A 21477-nucleotide genomic window follows, 5' to 3' on the forward strand; every position below is an offset into this window, starting at 1 on the left:
GCATTATTGTACTTAGCCCAATTTACTCGACCAGACATTGCATTCTCAGTGAACTTGTTAGCTAGATTTAGCTCAGCGCCAACGCAGCGTCATTGGAAAGGTATCAAGAACATTTTTCGATACCTAAAAGGAACCATTGACTTGGGACTGTTCTTTCCCTACAGAGAGACAAGAGGGACCGCAGATGGAACTGCAATCCCTAAAGGAAATGTTGATGGCGAAAGCGCCACTCACTACACCGAAACGCCAAATAACGTTTTGGTTGGTTTTGCTGATGTTGGGTACCTCTCTGACCCACATAAAGGTCGTTCCCAAACTGGTTATGTATTTACCAGTGGAAACACAGCGATATCTTGGAGATCAACCAAGCAAACCCTTGTGGCTACCTCCTTGAACCACTCAAAGAACATTGCTCTACATGAGGCGGTTCGTGAGTGTGTATGGTTAAGAACTATCATCACACATATTCAAGGGACTAGTGGTTTGAGTTCTACCACTGAAGAGCCTACTTGCATTTATGAAGATAATGCAGCTTGCATCGAACAGATGAAGCTAGGACATATCAAGGGTGATAATACAAAACACATATCGCCAAAGTCTTTCTACAATCAGCAACAACAGGCCCTAGCTCCTCAAGATTCAAGTGAATCAAGTAAGGTATGAGGAGAATGTGGCAGGTTTGTTCACCAAATCATTGCCCAAGGCCATATTTGAGAAACATGTGAAAAGCATAGGAATGCGAAGACTTTCCAAGCTCTCTTGATTAATGTAAGGATCAGGGGGAGGTGTAGACTTCAGGGGGAGTCTAACACCCACATGTCATCCTCAAATGTAAAAGGTGCGTTGTGCTCTTTTCCTTCGACCAAGGTGTATTTTTTGTCCCACAGGGTTTTTATTGTTACTTGGCAAGGTTTTTAGTGAGGCAACAACTCATGCACCATTTCATCTTTGACTTGGCACAAGGGGGAGTGTTAAAGGAAAAACACATTATGTGCCTTCGTCAAAGTGATTGACGGAGAGGGAATCAAGCAATTAGCAAGTACCATCAATCAACATGGATTACGACCAATCAGTAGTTAATGTCATCATTGTAATTGTTCTTTTCATTGTAATCCTCTCCCTATATAAAGGGGTTATGAAATGAAATGAGTAGACCAATTCCAATTCATTTTACTTTAACATTTCCCTCATTTTTGTTATTTTTTATTTTTTTTAATAATAAATTTACTCACTTATCAAATTTCATAAAAATAAAATAGAAAAAGAACTATAAAATCATACTCAAGTTCAATGTGAATAGTATGCTAACTCAGTAGCAAGCTTCAACTTGCAAAAGAACATTGGTTGTTATACCGCTTACCCAAAATTACTTGTTTACTTGTCAATTAGTGTCATGCCCCGATTTTCAAGCACAAGTAATAAACAATTTAGACAAACACAAATACTCCGGGCGTGATGGTTCAGACATCAACCCTAGATACTAGAAAAAAATTTCGTTTTAAAACAAGTACAAGATGATGCGCCGAACCCACAATGTCAATACAGACTCGTTCTTTAGAGTCATATATTACATTACACTAAGTTTACAAATTAAACTGAATGTATAATTCAATAAGTAAACAAACTCACCACACTCACTACACAGCGGAAGACTAACAAGTTTCTAAACCTATAACTGCAACAACAAGATACCTCTCAGCTCCAATCACGTTCACCCTAACCTGCAGGATAGACCCCTACACCATTAAATAGTGCACCAGGTTGAAACAACAAACCTGGTAGGCTTATGAAAGCTCGTATGAGTAAACTCAAAACAACAAAGAAGAAGCACAAGCTTAAACTATCTCGACCTAATAAAATCGATATGCAATTATCACAACAAAAACATTAAGTTCATATCCTACAATATCATGCTCACATAAGTTAACTCGAAACTAAAACCTACATGCTCTGACTCTCAACTCATGCATCTAATTTCACAAAACTTCAACTAAACAATCAAACTCAAATACCGTTTTAAAACATTTAAAATCGCAATAATCCCTTTTCAAAAAAAAAAAAAAACCGCAATAATCCAAAATCATCTTCCATTTATCTCAACCGAATAATTGTCACCTCAGTGACCTTTCAAAATCATGAAAATCTCAATAGCCACTTCTCGAAAAATGTAAAGCACTAATAATTTAAATCAAGTAAAAAGTAATCCATGCATATGAATTAGTTCAGGAGATCACAACAAAAGTACATCAAGCAAATCATAGTAATCAATGCATATGAATAGTTCAAGAGATTACATTAAAACCAATCAATTCAGAAAACAGTAATCCCTGCATATAATTTAGTTCAGGAGATTAATAAAGAAAGCAATCAATTCATTAATAGAAATAAACTAGAAGAAAATCAATACACGTTCATCTACTGATAACTCCAAACACCACATCAACAAGCTCACACATCTATCACTCAACAATAATCCATATCATTTTAATAACAATCGTCACACAAATCACCATACTGATTCCGCCACATAGGTTCCGCCATACAGGTCCTACTACACCACACTCTATTTATTTAATCATACACCACACTGGTTCCGCCACACAAGTCCTACTACAACACACTCTATTTATTTAATCACACAACTCAGAATGCAAACCCAAATCTCAATATCACAATACAACTGATCGCCTCAAAATACTGTTTCCTTAACTCCAACAACCTCAAAACCATAACGAAAACATTTTCCAGCTTTTGTTTTCACACCTCAACATTTTCACAAATCGTACATATTCCTTTCAAAACAGAAATATAACACATCGTCATTTCACTTTTCAAATTTATTTATTTTCTTCAAAATCAATTCGCAAACCAATAGTGATCAAATCATGGAAAACAATATTTTTCACTTCACCAAACAATTTCAACTATATTTCACAATCTACTCAAACCGAAAATCATTTTTAACTAATCCTTGTTTTCACTTACCCTTGAACCGTTGATGATCAATTTTATATATTTCAAAACAAATATTTATTTGCAACAAACATGATTTTACAACTAACAATTAATTCTACTAAAATTATCACATAACTAATTTATCACCCAAAATAATACTCACCTTTATATCCTGCTGCGTCTTCACACACAAACCGAGACAAGCACAAAATCATCAAACTCTACTCACACAACTCCATCAATCACCTAATCACATCAAGGTCACACTCAATACAACACAAAGCACACAATCGTTTCAAAGTTGAAACACGAGAACTATAAATCGAAGGATATGTCAATAGAGATGAAACCTCATCGGAGACCACCTAGGGCCTCCGAAATACTTCTAGGATCAAATAGCCATAACAAGAGTATGATCCAACGGTCGGATCCTCACAGATAAAAAACCGAGAGAACCAAAACCAAAAATAACCCAACTCAACCAAAAAGTCGAGCAAACACAAAAGTAAATGTACCCACATGTTCGTATCAACTAATGGAGGCTAACAGAGCAAAGAACTGCTCCTGAGGAGGTCGAACGCGCCACCACGCACTGCCACAGGCGGCTGCACTTGAGCCCTATACGCCGCCAGGCCAATTTCAAAAACAAGAAGATCAGCTCTGCCTATCTTGTAGATCACAACACAAGGAACAACTTTCATAACTAGCACTAAGGCCGATTCAGCCTAGATCGAGGTAGATCAAGCTCGAAGAATCTCAGCCGCTCATTTTCAAACCTTGATTTCTCCCTCCACACTTTGAATCGATCTTCAAGGCTGGTATGGATGGAAAGAGCATGAGAAGAGCTACAAAACCTGACCAATTGCATGCCCCGCCATGGCCGGAGGAGGGAGATCACTCAGGGTCGACGTCGCCTTCACTTCCACCGTCTTCGGTGCGAGTTGGTGGAAGCTGGTGGCTGGGGGAAGGAGTGAAGGAAAATCTGAGTCGGTTGGTGCCAGTTTCACAATCGGAGGAAGCTGGATGGCCGAGTTCCGGCCGGGTCGGGTCAGCCTCTTTGCTGGTAGGATAAGGTTGGCTGAGAGAGAGAGAGAGAGAGAGAGACTTCCAGAATTTTCTGAAAAAAAATTTCAAAAAAATAAATTCTTTTTTTTTTGGGATTTTTCTCTATTTATACTAACATTTTTGAAAATGTAAATAACTTCCACAGATCATAACTTCTTCATACGATTTCTGATTTTCGCGTGTTGTATGTCCACGAATTCGTTTTGATGCGCTCTATAAATTTTATGAAGGAGGTTTGTGGAGAAAACTAACGAATAAAAAGTCAACCCTTGACCCCTCGAAAATAAAACGTTTCAAGTAATTATTCGTCCGAAATACTTTCACTACACCTAAGAAACAACTAATCGTACAACAACCAACATTATAAATTCCAAAAAATCACACAAAAATTAATAATTAATTTTCGGGGTATCACAATAGGACTGTACACGATAACATTCTTCTATTTTCACCTTCATAAAATCATTTAGGGAACCCAAAAGATAACTTTTCCTTGGACTCAGTTTTCGAGTATACTTCTTTTATGAAAGTTTTAAAGGACGTCAAACCGAGTTTGTGGACATGTGGCACGTTGAAATTAGAGTTCGTACGAAAAAGTTACAGTCTACAAAAGTATATTTCTACGTCGGAGTTTTTCAAAATTTGAAGAGGGCAAAACTGACATTTCACATTATGTATGTGTGTGTGTGTAGGGCCCTTTCACTGAGCGATCTCTTTTTTAAGTCAGTTTAAGGGATCCCTTGTGGGACCCACTTTTCGATTATATTTCGACATCTTGATCGTTCAGTTTTTAGGTCTTAATGTATAGATCATTTCTGCAAAATTTCAGCCAAATTGATGATCGTTAAAGTATAGAACTAGATTAAATCAATGGACGAACCGAATCTGTCCAACTTGAACAGTTTGTGTTCATAATTGTAAATCACAGTTTTGAATGCCTTAACGATTATCAATTTGGCTGAAATTTGCAGAGGTGATCTACTCATATAGACCTAAAAACTGAACGGTAGAGATATGAATATGTGATCGAAAAGTGGGTGTAATAAGCTATCCCTAAAAAGGGATCCTTCATTAGAAGGGCCCTGTGTGTGTGTGTGTGTGTGTGTGTGGGAGGTAACCCTAACAGAAGGCACCCCTTTCTTTTTCAGACAATATGCACATTGAGAAACCTCGACCCGAATCAGCTTTCAGCCTTACATCAAACTGACCCGACCTGAGGCGATCTCATCCATCCATTCACCCCGGACCACCGCACCGGTTGGAAAATGACCGCTGCTCCATGGCACCTTAAACTCTATCCTTCGTTTACCTGGATTCACGTTGGTAGAGCAGAATCAAACCGTTTTTGTGTACGACAAACCCATTTCTTCGACCAGAGTTGAATATGGATTTCCGGCGATGAGACAGACTGGGTCTTGAAGCTCTCGCTTTGCTAAAATCACTAGTACCAGTCATGAACCTCGATTCGATCGGAGGCTGGTGAATCGAAGGATTTTAGTTTCGGATTCCTTAAACTATCGAGGTAATTTTTTGTCACCTCGCTTGAAATTGATCTTAGGTGCAGTTGAAGAAGTTGTTGGTGTGTGTTATGGTGATCACTTTCATATAGGCCGTGCATCCAGAATCTAAGCTTTATTAACAGCATGTGAGCCCCATTTCGCCGCTGCTAGTAGAGGTGCGTGGGGGTGCGTGCTGCCGTTTTTTCCCTTATGGTTTTTCTTGTTAGGTAGAGTTTGACATTACTAACATTTCAATACATTGTTTGTTGAAATTGGTGAACGTTTGGTGAGCGATAGAAATTCTGAAATTTTGAGAATTTCATATTTCGATTCTTGACTGTCCGACCGTTGAATTGTCATGATTTTTTTTAGGTTGTTCGAATTATTAAATTAACGGAACTATTGAATTTCAAGCCAATTCCGATATGAGATCAAATTTTCTGAAATTTATGACGAATTAATTAAAAGGGTTTCAAAGTTTTGTCTTGAGCTTGAATTTATAGTTTATAGTTTATTTCCAAAGGGAGTTGAATTTTAGTTGAATATTATGATAAATAAATTGATGGAATGTTATTTTATTTCCGACATGAGTGTCAGATATGAATATTTACTTCGAGTTACGATTTTTCAATGAATTTCCTGAATTTGAATTTTGAGTAAGATAGAGAGATGTTAAATAAGTCATGTAATTATGATTATATTCCTCCCCTTGAGACGTAATAGATTAGCCTACGGAGAGTTGATAATTCAGGCTTATGGGCGAATGTTATTAAGGATGTTAAATAAGGAGGTTGATTATATTATCAAGTGCATGCATGCTTTACCTAGTCCGCAGTAACCTCTAGGTTATATTCTGGTTGGTTGCACCCTCCAGAATATATATCTGGTCGACATTACCCTCCCATGCAACATATGGTCAGTAGTAGCATTCAGATGGCAGAAAACGGTTAGTTAGCTGTACCCACTAACTATTACCTCCTAGTAATTTGGTTAGCATTATCGATGTGTCATCTATCAGCAGTATTCTCCAGATGGCATGAGATGGTTAGTCGGTAGTACCTCTAGCCATCGCCTCTTAGAATTCTGGTTGGCAGTACCTTTCGATGTGTCATTTGGTCGGCAGTACCCTCCAGATGGCATGAGATGTCAGTCAGCAGTAAAATATAGATATTTCAGCTAAAGTGAGTAGTTGTACAGTGCAATCCGTCCTCCCCCCATCTTCCATTTAGTGGCCATCTAGTGAGTACTACTGCGAATTGATCTTAGTAGCCGCCTAGTGATTGTTACTGGTGACATGATCCTAATGACCGTCTGATGAGTACTACTGGTGATATGATCCTAGTGGCCGTCTAGTGAGTGTTGCAAGTGAGGTAACTCAGCTAGTAACCACTTGGTGAGAGCTACGGGTGAAGTGCTAGATATTTATTTTGTATTATCGATTTCTGGTTTAAAATTGATTACTTTAATTAGTATTACATGCATATTTTGTATCGAAATCTGATGGTCGAGATTTAAGGGCAGTGACCCATATGTATTTCGTTTGGAGTTGGTTGTTATTACGGCAGTAGGTAGGCTTTAGGAGTTGGAGCTTGGAGGTTGAAATTGTGTAATAGGAGTGTTGAGTTTGCTTTACAGGTTTGGGTTGTCCACTTTTAGGGGAAATTCCGCCAAATTTTCGGTAGAACTTCTCCTAAATTGGGTCCCGCAAGCCCACTTCGGATTTCAGAGTGAAATCTAGGGTGATCCCGTCACTAGTATCACTGTTGAGCATAAATCCACTTATTCAATCCCAAAGCATCCTTAATCACCCCACAGGCATAAATGGATCTCGTACTAGTTTATTGGACCATCAATGTTAATCTTGAAATCCTGTAATAGGACACAATATAGGTGTGGTACACCTTTTACTTTGTTCCACATTAGGTTTAGCTTCAAGTTGTTTGTGACTTGTGTTTGCTCCCAACTTTTACAGGATGTCACTGTAAACGATTGTAAAGTTTAAATGAGTTCCATAAAAAAAATAAAAAAAAAATAAAAAAAATAAAATTGTTCAAATAGCCATGAATAGAAAGACTTTAGAATCACACAGGTTTTTTTTCCTTTTTTTTTTTTATGAATTACAAGATATTTATTTATTTATTTATAAGAAAATATGATTTCATTGATAAATGGTGAATCATAATTCAAGGGGATTAAATTATTAAAAACTTTGCCTGATTAAAAAAAAAAAAAAAAAAAGAGTACCACACCAATTTATTATTACTAGCAACGTGCCTACGTTTCTCGTGGGAGATATTGGAAGGTTAATGAAAAATGGATTGTGTACTTACATAAGCAATTGTAAGCATAATTTGCTATATCGGGATCAGCCCCAGTTTTCTGCCAGAGGCTCCAGCACCGCCATAGGTGTGTCTTTCGGGAACACCTCCAAGTAGCCCATCACCTGAGCTCAGGCTAGAACCATCTCTGACGCACCGCCACGCGCTGCACCAAGATCACCTCGCTAAGGCATTAGATCGAACACAAACTGATGCATATCAATTCCACATCGGAAACCAAATGGAGTTCACTCACCTCTCCACCTACAAAAGGTTCATTCCTCTCTCTTCATTCATGACGCATTTATTACTCCTCTAACGTCATATTGTCAACATAAATACATTGACTAACTTAGACATCAGAGTAGCGAAGACCGCCAACCGCAGTCTCCCTCTTAACGCCCTGTGTATTTAATTTGACAGGTAACGTTAACGCTACCTATTCTCTTTTAGCGGCCCAGACTTGGGCCAGCGTTATGAAGGTTTGACTACTGTCAGAACCAGAGCATAAACAGATTGATTAAAAAGAATAGTCATCGTTGTTGTTTTTGTTTTTGTTTTTTTTTTAAGGGACATATATATAGTAGTGGTGGTTTGGTTATGTAAGAGTTATTATGGACACTTCAAAATTTGATGAAATCTTTTGACACCAAAAGAGATGCTCGATTTATTGTAGTAGAGATCTCATGAAAATAACATCATGTAACCAACTTGTTGTACATGACTTTGGTCTACAAGACATATATGGGTTAGGACTAGGAATGGGCAAACGGGGGCGAGGGGTGGGGTACCCGCAGGTTTTCCCCGCATTTGTCAAGCGGGGGGCGGGGTTCCCCATTTTTTTTTTTTTTTTTCAACTGGGGCATTTTTATAATTTTTCTTATTCCTCATGAGGATTCAACAGTTGGATATTCGTATAATTGTGAAAAGACGATTCAAAAGGAGATCCGTGAGGATTCGACCGTTGGATAGCACACTTGGTTAATACTTGTAAAATCTTCAAACACAAGTATAAGTCAAACAACATGACTTCAACAATCCAACAACTAAGCTCGTAGGGAAGGATACAGTTTTCCCCGAAAACAATCCTTATCACCTCACCAGAGTTCAATCCAGAGGTTCCCATTCCTCAAAGGACTGCAACTCAAGGAACTTACACCTAAGTTCACAACTTCACTAACAGAGCAAACCAATGCTCTGACAATTCTACACTCTAACTCACAACTAGCACTCCTACATACCCAGTGATTTTATCAATACTGAAGAGCATCAGATGGGGATCCGCTGCAAACGGGCCATCACTCGGGTAGTACTAATTATCACCAAATATGTAACCTTACGCTCTGATACCAAACTGTCACGCCCCTGATTTTAACACAAATAAAAATCGATATATAATCTCATAATTATACATGCGTGAACGTTCAGTCATCAATACAAAATACCTGAAAACTTTTTCCCTTTAAACTAAATGCATATTGATGCCCTGAACCCACAATGTCAATGTCACGCCCCGAATTTTGAATAACCAATTCAAATCCGAAACATGAATAAACAATTAATACAAATAACGTTCTGAATTTTTTTCTCACAAACAAACATACCACTCGCCACTCAACACAAAAACTCGAAAACCTCGAGTTAATTATTACAATTCACTCTTACAAAGTAAAATTGCAAAGCTCTAAATGAGCATAACAAACCTCACAATATAATGCTGTAATTCACATAACACTACTCTAAGCAGCCCGATCACCGTCCTGGTTCTCCTGACCTGTAGGATTTCCCGCTACACAATTTGAATAGTGTACCGGGAGTTGCAACAACACAAAACCCGGTAAGCTTTTTACAGCCAGTATGAGTAAACAAGAAAGGACTGTTGATTTTAAATTACAATTCTTATAACTCAACAACACAACCAACAATCTCAACATCCACGACGCAAACGTCAAACCCATTCAATATCACCACTTTGGTCCTATCTCACAACACTATCACCACTTGGGTCCCATCCCATAACACGTTAGAGCTCTAACTGCCTCGTTACCTCTGACACCTTGGCCTAGGGTCAAGCAACGGCAAAAATACTTCGGTTAACACTATAACCGTCGCGCTTTGGACATCCCCGTCCTCAGCACCATATACTTCGGTTAATAATAAACCGTCGCGCTTTGGACATCCCCGTCCTCAGCACACAACTTCGGTTAATAATAAACCGTCGCACCTTGGACATCCCCGTCCTCAGTACACAAACACTCCGGTTATCCTTAACCGTCGAACTTCGGACACCTCATCCTCAGAACCCTACATTCTCTGACTCTATACATCCTCCAATGTAAATCATGAATATTAACAAGAACTCATCAATCATGTTCATCACATATAAATATGGTAAGTCACATGTCAATTTATAATAATTTAATCATCTCAATTTCACACTCTTCAATGTCACGCCATTCACATATAATCACGTAAATATATATATACGTAATTATCCGCTCAGGGATAATCACTAATACCAACTATAGTTCACACAAGAAAATCGTGAAATTCATTTTGTATAATTAAAATCATTTTACTTACCTATGGACCGTAATTGATCAAGTCCATATGATTTTAAAACAAATATTTATTCCATAAATATTTTCACGCAATTACGACAAAATAAGGTAATTAAATTTATTCGGTTCGTAATATGAACCACGTGAGGTTTACTCACCTCTAATCCAGCTGCGTCTTCTAAAAAGCCAAATACATCAATCCGAATCGTCCACCAAATCAATCCGTCGATAACCTAATCCAATAATGATCTTAACTTAGCCAACAACTCATAAATGTAATTAAACGACGATCCAACGGTCAGATCTGAATATAATGATGATCCAACGGTCGGATTCAAATTAAACGATGATCCAACGGTCGGATCTGAATTTAATGATGATCCAACGGTCGGATCCTCACGGATCGCCCTTAGGATCATCCTCCAAAATTATCACGAAGATCCAACGGTCAGATCTTCCTGAATCGCCCTTACTAACATCTCCACAAAATTATATGAAAATCCGACGGTCGGATTCTCACGAATCGCCTTCCGAATAACTATTTCTCAATTATACGAAGATCCAACGGTCGGATCTTCGCCCGTGACCTCACAAAGTCATCGGGACAGTCATACGATCAACATACTAAAATTTGAAGTAAAACCGATGGTCTGATCTTCACAGATCGTAAACCGAAGATAAAACGTAAAAACCGTAAATAGTAACGTAAAAACGTAAATCCACTATTTATCAACTTTTTCTAACATGACCATGTTATATATCAAAACGCTCGTAAGGATGCGTAGATCATCACCTAGATAATAAAAACTCAAAATATGGTCGAATACGCCGCCACAAGCGGCGGTCAGTGGGCGGTCAACGGCGGTCAACGCGGCGGTCAACCACCTCCGATGCAAAAGTCGTCAACTACAAACTTGTTCAAAATGACGAGTTGATCCACTTTCATAACTAGCATGAAGTCTGAAAACGAAAGGAAGTGGTCGGAAATTACCTAGAACAGTCGAGGTGGCCGGAAAATTTCCAGAATCCGGCGAAATTTGCAGAATCCGGCAAGGCTTGATTTCGACGTCAAAACTTCAATTTCAGGCTTCGATTCCTTCTAGAGAGTTGTTAAGAAACTCAAGACGAACGCATTGGTTCAAGAATCACAGAAAAATATGGTCTGTAGCTCGAGATATACCGATCGAAAGCTTCGGTGGTCGGAAAATTTGCAGAATTTTGCAGAATCCGGCGAGGGCTCCGATCGACGTAAAAACTTCAATTTCAGGCCTCGATGCCTTCTAGAGAGTTGTTAACAACATCAAGGGGAACCCACTGGAAAAAGAATCAATCAAAACGATGCACTACAGCTCGAGATATCTTGATCGAAAGTCTTCGTGGTCGGAAATTTTCCAGAATCCGGCGAGCTTGAATTCCGACGTAAAAACTTCAACCTCAGGCCTCGATCCCTTCTTGAGAGTTGTTAATAATCTCAAGGTGAACTCACCAGGCCAAGAATCACAAGAAAAGGTGGTCTATAACTCGAGAAAATCGGATTCGAAGGTGGTTTTCGAATTAAAGCCGGCCGAGCTCCGACGAACGTGAATCCGGTCACTCCAGGTGCGATCCTTCTAGGATGATGATCAGCATGTTGAGGTGAGTTCAGGGAGCTAAGGATCGTGAGTTTTGGTGGCCGGAATTAGGAGAAAACCGGCGTTGACTGTTTTTGGCTCAAACCTTGCAGCTCCGGTTTGCCGGATTTGAGGCCGTTCCGGGGAAAGTGGTCACGTCCAGTAGCTAGACGACGTCGAGGCGAAGCCGTGGACACCTCGAGAGCGGCTTGAGGTGGCCGGACGGTGGCGCTGCTGGCAGAGGAAGAACGCCCAGAAAGAAGAGAAAAAGGTCGGGGGAGAGGAGAGAGAAGAGAGAAAACCGGGGGAGAAAATAGAAAGAATAGGAAATTTTGGGATTTAAGAAAAATTCCAGAAATTCTCCATATTTATAGAAAAAAAATCCCGATTTTCAAATATTCATAACTTATTCATACAAACTCCGAATATTGCGTTCAACATACGCACGAGATCGTATCGACGAGCTCTACAACTTTCATGAAGAAAGTTTTCCCAAATTCTGTACGTATAAGAAGTCACTTTTTAAGACCCCCTAAATAACGTTCGTTTTCGAAATAAAATCGTTCGAACTAATTCCACAACTCCTTCAAGCTTCGTATTCGTGCCCACGCCTACGAAATCATTTCCAAAATGACATCGGACGTTAATTTGAATTTTTCGGGTATTACAATCTACCCTCCTTAAAGAAATTTCGTCCCGAAATTTAAGCGCAAGTCAATTCCTCTCGATTAAGGTTGACCTAACCATAGAATCTCCATCTTTTCCAAATCTGTAGTAATCTACAGAGCCTCAGCTCTTTGTATAAAAATACATTCCTATGGCCACTAAATCCTTTCATCACAAACGTAAACTCACACAACAACTGCTCAACAACACTCCACATCACATACACAAAATCGTCACATGGATCATCTCATAGATCCTCACATAGATCAACACTTTGTACTGGCATACAAGCACAGTAAACACTCCCACAAAGTGTTTCGCTACTCAATTAGCATCACGGTAAGTCTCTATAGTAAAACTCAAGCATGCACCATTCTACACAACAATAGAGATGCATCACTCAAAACAATTCGTCCCCAAAAGCACGCCAATAAAATATGTTACCCAGTGATGATGACTTGGGCTTGCTCAATCCTTGGGCTAAGCATTAGGGCTGGCCAATTGGGCCGAAGAAACCGAACCATCCACATTTCGAACCGGCCCGAACCAATTTGGGTTTAACATTTGGGCCCACCATTCGGGCCGAACAATTGGGCTTAACATTTGGGCTTACCAATCGGGCCGAACAATTGGGCTTACTATTTGGGCTTACTATTTGGGCCTACCAACTTCCAGCTCGGCTACGGTATGAAATTGTACATACCGTATATAAGTATGTATACCGTACAGACCGTATATACGTATGCATACCGTACAGACCGTATATACGTATGTATGCCGTACATACCGTATATACGTCCGTATATCAAGCATATACGAGATCCAAAAATATTTGTAAGAGGTAAGGTTCGAACTCCCGACCTCAAACACGAAGGTTTTGCTCCCAACCACTGAAGCAAGAGCTGCCTTCATTAATATATGCTCACGTGTTATATTTATTATGTCATAAGCGACATAAATAAAATAACGGGGGAGGCAAGGTTCGAACCTCTGACCTCTTGTACAAGAGCTTTGCTCTTCAACCACTAGAGCACCAGCTGCACTCGTTATTCTCCATGCAACTCCTTTTATTTATTCTATCATAAGCGATAGAATAAAAACAAACTGTCGGTACACTCCACGTGCCACGACACGTCGCTTTCGTGATTTACGGAAAGCAGATCCCTTTCGGCGAAAGCTGTCTGCCACAGCGTCTCGAGATTCGCTCGGTCCCCCTACACGCTCTCCACGCGCCCACAACTTTTCCGTGTTTTTGGGCGACTTTAATCCAACGCGTAGTTTGAATCTCTGAGATCGTCCATCCAACGATGGAGATCTGCTCACCTTGTTCTATAAATAGGTGCATTCGGGGAATGAGACTATTCACACCAAAGAAAAGAAAATTTCCCCAGAGTTTTAGCCATCCTCTCTCAATTCTCTTCTTCCATCCGATAACTCAAATCTCTTCTTCTATTCTCACATTTTCTCAACCCTATCTTGTGCTCTATATAAACCTCCTTTTATCTCCTCCAGATTTTACTCGGTTTTGTCTAAGCGTGCAGTTTCAAATTCCTTCTCCTTCATCATGGTTCGAACCAAGATTACCGCTCGCATGAGCGTCAATCAACGCTGTGTTCTCTCTTTAGAAGAAGAGGGTCGTCAAGCGGCCGCTTGCGCTGGCCTCACTCGTCCTGGAGACCATCGTCCTATACGTGAGCGTAGCCGCAGTCCCCCTCCTCTGCCTCGTCGTTCTCCCAGACTGCATCCCAGCGAGTCCTCTTCCTCCCTAGCTGCTCGTGCTCCTCGGCCTGTGGCCACCCTGGAAAGCTTGTCAGACTCAATTGATGCACTGCGTTCCTCCCTCCGTGATGGTATTATGGTGACGGATTGGCGAGTCACATGTATGATCGATTACATCACTGACATGAACCTCTCTTTGATCCGTTGCCACACCGCAATGAACAAGCTTGCTCAGGAGGTCAATAACATGCAGTGTCATCCTCCTGGGTTTCCTTGCAAGGAAGTTGTTGCGTCACTCCACAAGGACCCTCCTCCTGCGGCTGAAACCAGCAAAAGGGCTGCCACTCGTCCGCGCACCGCTCCTCATGTTCCTTGGGAAGATCTTGACTCAACCAGTAGTGACTCGCAGGACAGTGAAGAGGTCGATGATCAAGTCACCAAACTCAGGGAGGAGATTGCTGAGCTTTCCCAATCAAAGGGGAAGAAGTAAAAACAATTCATCTTTTAGTTATTGTATTTCTTTTTCTGCATTTTAACTTTCGTTGTACAATAACTTTATTTTGCTTTTGACTTGTAATAAGACTGAATGTATGTGGTAGTCTTTTCTTTAAAAACAACCAACAACGCCACCAAGAATCGAACCTTGGTCACCCATTGCTCTTTCAAAATTAGCCAGCTCTGCTGCACTCGTACTTCTAGTAATTCCTTGAAGTTTTCTAGATTAGTCTCCAACCTTACGTAAGACATATCTTGATTCACCAATCAATACTGGTAAAGCACCTAATATCTCACCCTAACTATACCCCCGTTCAAAATCCTATTCTCACAACATCTGTTCCAATGCATTGATAATACAACACTAGCACCCCTAGGGTTGCAAAACAACATTATCACCTCAGCTCATATGTCGACACAATGTCTCTTCACAATCAACCCTATCACAAGGTCGTATAAATTTTTCCATATGTCAAACCATACACAAAATCTATCATAGAGATATATCCCCAATAATCACTCTCAAAACGCAACTGTAAATCAAGTCACACAAAGGTCTAGCTAAAATCAAGGAATAATAAAGCTAAACACTTCCCAAGCTTTGCATACAACTTTTCTTTTCTTAGAATCTCCAGCACACACCATAGATGCTATTGCTACAGGTACCATACTTTTTCTCACATCGATAATAAACTCTACTACCCTCCTTATAGGTAACCTAAGTATCTCCCAAATTACATCACTACACTCAAAAATCAATATAGTCTTGAGAATTCTACCCCATAATCTCTCACACTCCTTTCATCTTGAGTTAGTGAGATCAATTCTCATTCCAACTGCTCATATATTCTCAATTTATACTAATAACTCAATCTCACACAAGATTAGTATAGTTACCTCAAAGCCACTTTAAACACATCACCCATGCCAATTACCAAAACCCCACTAAGACATCTCGTTACAAAACAAGATATCTATTATTTGACATGTACATCTCTTCCAAAAACATATGTACGTCCAACTTAAGAAGGCAAACTTTCTATCCATTAATACTCGTATCCACACTAGGTACGTGCATAGGTCCACACCATGCCTTCAACCAAACACTTTAACAATCAAAAGAACCTCATTTCCATAAAACAATTCTCACTGACTCAACAGAGTTAAATCCGAAGGTTTCCATTCCTTAAAGATTATAACTCGCGGCAACTGAACTCATTCTAATACGAACTTCCAAAACAACTTTAAGGTTCAATGTACTACCCCTTTCGAATATCCATCACCTAAGAAGTATAGTATGCTTGGCTAATACACGTATAGCACTTAAAACATGGCATGAGTCAAATACAAGTCCATATTAGCCAAGTCAATACTACATGGAAGGTATTCACGTTCCTAAAACGACCTAGCGGCCTAAACAACTCCCAACACTCACGCATACCCAATGACTTAGCCAATACCGAAGAGCACACGATGGGGATCCGCTGCAGACGGGCCATCACTCGGAAAGTATTGACACATCACCAAATATGCACCTTACGCTCTGATACCAAACTGTCACGCCCCGAATTTTGAATAACCAATTCAAATCCGAAACATGAATAAACAATTAATACAAATAACGTTCTGAATTTTTTTCTCACAAACAAACATACCACTCGCCACTCAACACAAAAACTCGAAAACCTCGAGTTAATTATTACAATTCACTCTTACAAAGTAAAATTGCAAAGCTCTAAATGAGCATAACAAACCTCACAATATAATGCTGTAATTCACATAACACTACTCTAAGCAGCCCGATCACCGTCCTGGTTCTCCTGACCTGTAGGATTTCCCGCTACACAATTTGAATAGTGTACCGGGAGTTGCAACAACACAAAACCCGGTAAGCTTTTTACAGCCAGTATGAGTAAACAAGAAAGGACTGTTGATTTTAAATTACAATTCTTATAACTCAACAACACAACCAACAATCTCAACATCCACGACGCAAACGTCAAACCCATTCAATATCACCACTTTGGTCCTATCTCACAACACTATCACCACTTGGGTCCCATCCCATAACACGTTAGAGCTCTAACTGCCTCGTTACCTCTGACACCTTGGCCTAGGGTCAAGCAACGGCAAAAATACTTCGGTTAACACTATAACCGTCGCGCTTTGGACATCCCCGTCCTCAGCACCATATACTTCGGTTAATAATAAACCGTCGCGCTTTGGACATCCCCGTCCTCAGCACACAACTTCGGTTAATAATAAACCGTCGCACCTTGGACATCCCCGTCCTCAGTACACAAACACTCCGGTTATCCTTAACCGTCGAACTTCGGACACCTCATCCTCAGAACCCTACATTCTCTGACTCTATACATCCTCCAATGTAAATCATGAATATTAACAAGAACTCATCAATCATGTTCATCACATATAAATATGGTAAGTCACATGTCAATTTATAATAATTTAATCATCTCAATTTCACACTCTTCAATGTCACGCCATTCACATATAATCACGTAAATATATATATACGTAATTATCCGCTCAGGGATAATCACTAATACCAACTATAGTTCACACAAGAAAATCGTGAAATTCATTTTGTATAATTAAAATCATTTTACTTACCTATGGACCGTAATTGATCAAGTCCATATGATTTTAAAACAAATATTTATTCCATAAATATTTTCACGCAATTACGACAAAATAAGGTAATTAAATTTATTCGGTTCGTAATATGAACCACGTGAGGTTTACTCACCTCTAATCCAGCTGCGTCTTCTAAAAAGCCAAATACATCAATCCGAATCGTCCACCAAATCAATCCGTCGATAACCTAATCCAATAATGATCTTAACTTAGCCAACAACTCATAAATGTAATTAAACGACGATCCAACGGTCAGATCTGAATATAATGATGATCCAACGGTCGGATTCAAATTAAACGATGATCCAACGGTCGGATCTGAATTTAATGATGATCCAACGGTCGGATCCTCACGGATCGCCCTTAGGATCATCCTCCAAAATTATCACGAAGATCCAACGGTCAGATCTTCCTGAATCGCCCTTACTAACATCTCCACAAAATTATATGAAAATCCGACGGTCGGATTCTCACGAATCGCCTTCCGAATAACTATTTCTCAATTATACGAAGATCCAACGGTCGGATCTTCGCCCGTGACCTCACAAAGTCATCGGGACAGTCATACGATCAACATACTAAAATTTGAAGTAAAACCGATGGTCTGATCTTCACAGATCGTAAACCGAAGATAAAACGTAAAAACCGTAAATAGTAACGTAAAAACGTAAATCCACTATTTATCAACTTTTTCTAACATGACCATGTTATATATCAAAACGCTCGTAAGGATGCGTAGATCATCACCTAGATAATAAAAACTCAAAATATGGTCGAATACGCCGCCACAAGCGGCGGTCAGTGGGCGGTCAACGGCGGTCAACGCGGCGGTCAACCACCTCCGATGCAAAAGTCGTCAACTACAAACTTGTTCAAAATGACGAGTTGATCCACTTTCATAACTAGCATGAAGTCTGAAAACGAAAGGAAGTGGTCGGAAATTACCTAGAACAGTCGAGGTGGCCGGAAAATTTCCAGAATCCGGCGAAATTTGCAGAATCCGGCAAGGCTTGATTTCGACGTCAAAACTTCAATTTCAGGCTTCGATTCCTTCTAGAGAGTTGTTAAGAAACTCAAGACGAACGCATTGGTTCAAGAATCACAGAAAAATATGGTCTGTAGCTCGAGATATACCGATCGAAAGCTTCGGTGGTCGGAAAATTTGCAGAATTTTGCAGAATCCGGCGAGGGCTCCGATCGACGTAAAAACTTCAATTTCAGGCCTCGATGCCTTCTAGAGAGTTGTTAACAACATCAAGGGGAACCCACTGGAAAAAGAATCAATCAAAACGATGCACTACAGCTCGAGATATCTTGATCGAAAGTCTTCGTGGTCGGAAATTTTCCAGAATCCGGCGAGCTTGAATTCCGACGTAAAAACTTCAACCTCAGGCCTCGATCCCTTCTTGAGAGTTGTTAATAATCTCAAGGTGAACTCACCAGGCCAAGAATCACAAGAAAAGGTGGTCTATAACTCGAGAAAATCGGATTCGAAGGTGGTTTTCGAATTAAAGCCGGCCGAGCTCCGACGAACGTGAATCCGGTCACTCCAGGTGCGATCCTTCTAGGATGATGATCAGCATGTTGAGGTGAGTTCAGGGAGCTAAGGATCGTGAGTTTTGGTGGCCGGAATTAGGAGAAAACCGGCGTTGACTGTTTTTGGCTCAAACCTTGCAGCTCCGGTTTGCCGGATTTGAGGCCGTTCCGGGGAAAGTGGTCACGTCCAGTAGCTAGACGACGTCGAGGCGAAGCCGTGGACACCTCGAGAGCGGCTTGAGGTGGCCGGACGGTGGCGCTGCTGGCAGAGGAAGAACGCCCAGAAAGAAGAGAAAAAGGTCGGGGGAGAGGAGAGAGAAGAGAGAAAACCGGGGGAGAAAATAGAAAGAATAGGAAATTTTGGGATTTAAGAAAAATTCCAGAAATTCTCCATATTTATAGAAAAAAAATCCCGATTTTCAAATATTCATAACTTATTCATACAAACTCCGAATATTGCGTTCAACATACGCACGAGATCGTATCGACGAGCTCTACAACTTTCATGAAGAAAGTTTTCCCAAATTCTGTACGTATAAGAAGTCACTTTTTAAGACCCCCTAAATAACGTTCGTTTTCGAAATAAAATCGTTCGAACTAATTCCACAACTCCTTCAAGCTTCGTATTCGTGCCCACGCCTACGAAATCATTTCCAAAATGACATCGGACGTTAATTTGAATTTTTCGGGTATTACAGTCAATATACACTCGGTCCAAAGAGTTATATATTACACAAGCTTACGAATTAAATTGTCAACAATAAGATAAAACGTAAATGCACCTCAGAGCTTACTACAAGCGGAAGTCTTAATAACGGTAAAGTCACAAAATTGACTTCCTACCGTAAAGCTGCTAGCACGCTACCTCAGATTCAGCCACGATTTCCCTGACCTGCAGGATTAACCCCTACACCGTTTGAATGGTGCACCGGGTGTCCACACAACAAACCCGGTAAGCTTTTGCAAGCCCGTATGAGTAACTCAAAACAAACACCACATGACTCACACCAAAACGAGGAAAACCTTTCAACTCGAAAATCAGGAAAACATACCATGCTTCCCAAAACAATACTCTTTTCTCAAAAGAAAAACAACGAAAGTCACACCGTGACAAAATCATATAAATCGTTAACCTAACAATTCAAATATGATAAATCGATCCAACCTGGATAATAAAAGTCAACTCATAACAAAACATCAATTCGGTCCAACCTGGACAAAACACAAATCGGTCCAACCTGGACAAAACAACAAATCGGTCCAACCTGGACAAAGCAACAATTCGGCCCAACCTGGACAATACAACAAATCGGTCCAACCTGGACAAAGCAACAAATCGGTCCAACCTGGACAATATATCAACACACATCAATCATACCTATCGTTAACCTAACAAATAGAATATGATTCTTTGGTCCAACCTGGACAAAATACGTACCCAGGAGTCGTAAGTAACCTACTTAGATCCATGAAGTACCATGGCAGACAGACTAGAGCTCTAACTGAATCGTAACCTGTCACCTGGCCAAGGTTCAACCTTACGATATAACACTGCCTCAGGATGCAACCTGCAACCCCGGATCCTTAGGCCAACCTGACCTTCAGATCAAAACATTAAACGAGTCGCACTGGACCCCAAATGTTAAATCAAATCAAAAGGAGAAATCACAACCTGTGACTCTCACATCCTCAGACCACCGGTCGTCAGATCAAAACGTTAAATCAAATCAAAAGGAGAAATCACAACCTGTGACTCTCACATCCTCAGACCACCGGTCGTCAGATCAAAACGTTAAATCAACCTAAAAGGAGAAATCACAACCTGTGACTCTCACATCCTCAAACACTTTTCAAAACAATAGAAATACCATTTCCCACCATTTGTTTTCTGAAAAGCCACAACCCAAAACAATAAAGCGCATCATTCATGCATATTGTTTCCATAAATCCACAAATCCACCAAAACATATATATTTCACGTAAATATATATATATATATATATATATATATATACGTAGTCATCCGCTCAGGAATGCCTACTAATACCAACTATAGTTTGCAGTTACTAAATAACTCTAAAAAATAAAGGTATTTCGTTCATTAATGAACCTTGTGAGATTACTCACCTCGAAACTCCCGCTGCGACTTCAATATAGAACAAAGCAGCCAACCACAAGATAACCGTCCAATAATACTTCGTCAAGTACCTAATCACATACGGTTTCCACTTAGTCACGATTCACATTTGATTTAAGTCCGAAACCCTTGTTTTGAACTAAAATCCCCAAAGTGGCGCCAATTGAGGCAAAACCACATCCGAGACCTCCCAAAGTCTCCGGAATACTTCCACGATCGATATGTCCAAACCACAAGTCGATCGGAAGCTCGAATCCT

The 21477-nt window shown here is 40.1% G+C and overlaps 1 long non-coding RNA gene across 1 annotated transcript; it reads right to left on the minus strand.

Annotated features, from left to right (window-relative positions):
* Positions 1–10245: 10245 nt before the first annotated feature.
* On the minus strand, positions 10246–19771 carry LOC133741990 (uncharacterized). Its single transcript, XR_009862297.1, has 3 exons — positions 18492–19771; positions 17659–17733; positions 10246–10631 (listed from the first exon to the last, which is right to left on the minus strand). It is a non-coding gene; the product is annotated as an uncharacterized LOC133741990 (long non-coding RNA).
* Between the last annotated feature and the right edge of the window lie 1706 nt (positions 19772–21477).

The sequence above is a fragment of the Rosa rugosa genome, chromosome 4, assembly GCF_958449725.1.
Source record: "Rosa rugosa chromosome 4, drRosRugo1.1, whole genome shotgun sequence".
Taxonomy (NCBI): domain Eukaryota; kingdom Viridiplantae; phylum Streptophyta; class Magnoliopsida; order Rosales; family Rosaceae; genus Rosa; species Rosa rugosa.